Raw genomic sequence first — 5,131 nt, forward strand, 5'->3', positions numbered from 1 at the left:
TTAGGGATCGGCTGTGGCAGGTGTTAGAGTGGTCAAAATAACAGCTACCCCAAAATCTTATACTCTATAGGGAAAACACAAATCACTGGAGGCAAGGGAAAGGTAAAAGGATCAAAAACCATTCACTCTCCTAATCACAGCTTCATCTGCTGCAGTGTGACTGAAAGAGGGAAGTTCTCAGACAAAGGCCTAAGGGAATGTCCAACAGGACTCTTCCCTGGCTGGCCAAACCCAAATCTAAGGCTGACTCCAATGCCACCCTAAAAGATGGCCAGATACTATCATAGCTGCCCAAATATTGCCTGATCAAGATTCAGTGTCTTAGACTGAAACTGCCATTATCTCCCAATTCTGACACCTGGAGGCCTGGGGACCTTCTTCAGCTGGATGTTACCTGACAGCAAGTAGAAGTCTTCGAATTTGGAAGTTTTAAGCTGTAATTGCATTAAGCAGCCACATTCCATAGAAGTAGAACAAAAAACAGCATCTCAGTGGGCAAAGTGTAGGCTCAGAAGGTAAGATGTATCTCTCCAGCCTCTGCTGCAGCCATGGTATGTGCAGTTTTCAGCTTGAGTTTCTCAGCTATAAAACTGTGAAATACGCACTGTGCACAGATTGCAAATGCCAGCTAAGCAATGAGTGTAGGTTGACAGAAGTTACTAGTTACTAGTGCTTTCTTCTTCCCTTTTGCCCTACTAAAGCCTACAGCAGCCACTGAAGCCCTGGTGGTATTTGCCAGGCAGTTGGAAATTCACAGGAGTTCATCATTGCTGCTCCATCCATCTGCTCCATGCTCTGGAAAGGAGATTTTTGGGGGATTTCAGGTGCTGACTTGGCCATTGTACACAGCACAGCTCAGTCCAGGTCAGTCACAAAGGGTCTGGACCCCCTTCCATGCTTTCTTGCCCCTTCCAGTGCCAGCTGTGCAGCTCAGGCTCCTGCCCAGTCCAATCTGGTGAATTGGACCCTGCTAAGGTTTTACTTATGGAAGCCTGTCACGGCGTTTGAAACCAAGCCAGGCAGGAGCCTTCTGCTTCACCCGACTGCATCTTAGTGCATTAATAAAGAGCAAACATTGCAATGTGCTTTGCATTTTTACTTACAATCCAGCACTGCATTGTCTAGAGAGAAAAACAATATGACATAGCCCCATGCTGCCTGGGGAGGGGAGAGTTTGCTTGCACGCGCTACGGCACTGCGTTCGTCAGCCCTCAGACAGCCCAGCACCGCCCTGGCTGCACAGAAAATCTGCTGATGTGACAGTGCAGCACCAACACCCCCAGCCTGGCAGCAGTGAGGAAACCTGGTTTGCCTGGACTGCTTGATCCAGCAGCATTTGAACAGAGTGGTGCACAGCTGTGGGCAAGTGGAAGCACTCTGCACCAAAGGATCCAGGTGTAGGACCAGGACACAGGATGGTCCGTTCTTTATTCCCAAGATAATGTACTAGTTCTTACACACAGTATGAACCAAAGATCAGAAAAGCAGTCTGTGCAAATCCCCCAGGTCCCTGCTATCTAGTCAGGAAAGCTGGGCTTTGTTGTCACTGCAAAGATGCAGCTTTTCAGCAGTTTCTGTCTTGGGTATTCCTCCTTAGCCCACAATGGAAGGGCTGCAAACTCACTGACAATCATCCCCTCAGGCCTTGCCCAGGTACCTGGTCAGCTCACCTGCTTTTATCTGAGATACCTGAGCAGCCAGCCCCTTGCAAAGAGCAGTGTCTCCATGGGGCACACCAACTGCCTGCCTTTGATGAGCCTGTCAGGCCAACTACCTGTGCCTCTGCAATTGGTACCAACCTTGTACAGTCCATTACTCTTGCTCAGCCCCTACCAGTTCACGGTCATCTTCAGAGCCCAGATATCAGACCCATGGGCACTTGCAACACAGAAATTTTCCAGCAGGTTAAGTAGTCTGACAGAGGCTGAACCTCTCCCCCCCCTCCTCTTGGAGGTTTTTGCTATTTCTCAGAGGCTTAGTAAGGTCTCCAGAAAAGGGGCAGAAAGAGGGAGTTGTCTCAGAAGGTACAAGCAGTTGTCATGGCTAGAAACTACTTGCAGCCACTCTCCCCAGAGTTAAGCATCACAAAAACGCTACTGAATGCAGAACACAGTGTTTCCGAGCAGCTGCTCCTTTCTAGAGCAAGCTCAAGTAGAGGCTAGCCCAAAGCCAGCTGAAGGCTCTCCAAAGGAAAACTGATGTGCTGCATCTGGCACAACCTGCACTCAGGCTAGGACCTACAACTGAAGCAACTGAAGCAAAATTGAAACAATCGGAAATATTAAACCCCTTCTGTGTAAACTATACAAACGATAAAAAAACTCTACTGTAGCCTCATAAGGCTAAAATACCCTGCCAGCTGTTTTACATAGCCCATGCCTCTGGAACACTCCTGCACTTCCCAGTGACATGAAAAGCTCCTGATGAACTTCCCAATGTTTTCATTGCCTCTTCTTGGCCAAGGCAAGCCATGCCTTTTTGGCAGGAGCACCCCAGGCTCAGTTAGTCATATCTTCGTCACCTCTTGGCTAGACTACAGCTACATGATACACCTGGGCATGAAGCCCACAGTGCTTGGCAAATGCCAACTAGAAGAGTAGACTGCAGTGGGAGCCCTGGCTGCCACAAGTGCATCAAACCTACCCTCTGCTCCCTAGATCGCCTTCTGGCATGAAAGACAAGCCAAATTCAAGCCTGAGTCCCGATCTTTAAGACATTTGATGGCATGGACCCAGCATGGCTAAAAGATCAGTTGAGACACAAAGATGGAAACCGTGCTCAACAATCAACAACTCTGCCACTCACCAAGAGCAGTGGACCCATCCAGCATGAGGACCATGTTTGCCTGTGGCAGAGACAGGGTTTTCTCTGAGAACAAACTCTTCCCAGCTGGTGAAAAATGAAGGATGTCTAAGATGCTGAGTAATTCCCTCCTTTTGCATATCCCATCTCTCTGCGAAGACATGGATCAAGTTCACTCTGGGTTTAGTTTGCTTTTTCTTTTTTTTCTTTTTTTATTTTATATAAAACAGTAACATCTGTGTCCTGAACCCAGGTGAAGTTCTTGGTCTCTTCCTCAGCAATGCATTCTGCAGCTGGCAAGAGAAGATGCGCTACAGACAAGAGGTCTTGACACTAACCAGCAAGATCTACATTTCAATGACAAGCGCTAGAGCCCTCCCTCCCAAAGAGACCCTTCAGGGGTCAGTCCAGCAGTTGCATAGAGGATGCCTTAGTGACAGACTCCTACTACAGGTCCCTGGATGGTCTAATCCAGCAGTCTTCACGCTGTGCTCCACAGGGAACAAACTTGTGACATAGTGCCCAAGGGAAATAGCTAAAAATACATTTGTTTCATTATTACTTGTGAGTGTAAGCACTAACTTATTTGCTGCAGGCTACTGATGGTGAAAGGTTTGGAGGGAGAGGGAGGCAATTCAAAATAAGGTGCCTTCATTGCTGCAGACCTTGCACAGGGTTTTCAGCTTCCCTGTGGCATGTGGTGATAGAGACAGACTGCCCTGTGGAAAGTGCTAGTGCTGTTACACTGTGTCTGCTTCTCTTGATGGAGACAAGCCTTTGCTGGGATGGATTAAAATCTGGGCTGGAAAAAGATGTGGTCTAGCTTGCTGTCATTTTTGGCAGACAAAAGAGCAGTAAGGCAAACACAAGCCCCAGATTACTACCATTAAAAAACCACGGTAATTTCTCATAAGTGTGTCAACATTTTGATTCCTTTTAAACTCTCTGTGTTTCTACTGAATTAACATGTTTGTGCATGTTTTTGAACTGTAATCCATAATGCCTGTGTCTACCTAACCTCTCTTTACTTGCTGTGCTGCTTTGTGTGTATTTGTCTTCCCATGCGTATCTATATGCCATGTTAAGCATTTAGCAGGCTCCATAAATATGGCTGGTAAATCATCCAGGGTTAAAATTCACTCCTATTCTCACAACATTATTTCCTAATCTTTAAAATATGTCAGTGGAAGATCTTGACGGTGACCTTTGGCATCATAAATCGGAGAGTAGGTTGACATGGGAATGACCTCGAGAAAATCAGACTGTAGAATCATGCATCCAGCTCCGTAAGAGCCTGGCAGGGATAAACCTCTCCCCTGGGCTCAGCATCCAGGGCAGGACGTAAAGACTAACCCCGGCTTCTACAAACTTTTCCCTGTAAGCGGTGGGAGCAGTGTAAGCATGCTTAGAGTGAAATGTGTGTGCAAACACATTCAAGACTTGCTGTAGCGGGAACGAGCACTTGGAGACATTCAGGGAGGGATCGCATCCTGTCCTCCTGCACCGGGATTTCGCCATGAACTTCAGTGGGAGCCAGGCTGGAGTCTAAGCTACAAGCAACATTTGGGGTGCAAATCAACAAGCAACATCAGCGGGCAGGAGGGCGGTGTTCCCCCCCGCAGCTGGCAGCCGCCGTGTCCGGGAGGAGCGGCACAGTATGGGCTGGGAGGCGCTTCTCGGTACCGCCGAGAGCCGCAACAGTGCGTCCGGTAGCTGGCCTGTGATTAAGCCTCCCCTGCAACTGCTGCTCCATCGTGCAGGGGAACGCTTCCAGCAGCCGACTACGGACTTGGTTCCCCCCAGAAACCTCTGTCTGGCTGGTGGCTCTAACTGCAAAGCCCGAACAGGCTCGCCGCGCCGGTATTGAGCGGAGCGGATGCTCAACGCAGGGTACCGATGGCCAAGCACTGAACGAGGCACGCGGTACCTGCAGCGACAACAGCAGTGTATCAGTGCACACACATCTGTACCCTGCCCGCACGGCCCGGGTGGCAGCGCCGCAGCCCCGCGCGCAGGACCTGCCCCCGCACTCGCCCCGCCGCTCACCCTGCGCCGCTCGCCGGGACGGGGCGGGGCCAGCGCAGGGAGGGCGGGGCCAACCGCCCGCCTCGACCACTTCTAGAGCCGGGCTGCGGTCGTATGCAAATGAGGCACGGGGCGATTGGTCGGCGCGGGCCGGGGGCGGGGCCAGGGCGGGCGGTGCTGGACGGGGCGGGCGGCGGCGGGCGCGCAGCTGGAATGGGGCGGGCGGGAGCGGGGCGCCCGGTGCAGCTGGCGGGGGGCGCCGGCCGCCCGCCATAAAGTGAATGGCCAGGGTGAATGGGAGGCA

The sequence above is a fragment of the Neopelma chrysocephalum genome, unplaced genomic scaffold (genome assembly GCF_003984885.1).
Source record: "Neopelma chrysocephalum unplaced genomic scaffold, ASM398488v2 Primary Assembly neopelma1_143, whole genome shotgun sequence".
In the NCBI taxonomy this organism is placed as follows: Eukaryota; Metazoa; Chordata; class Aves; order Passeriformes; family Pipridae; genus Neopelma; species Neopelma chrysocephalum.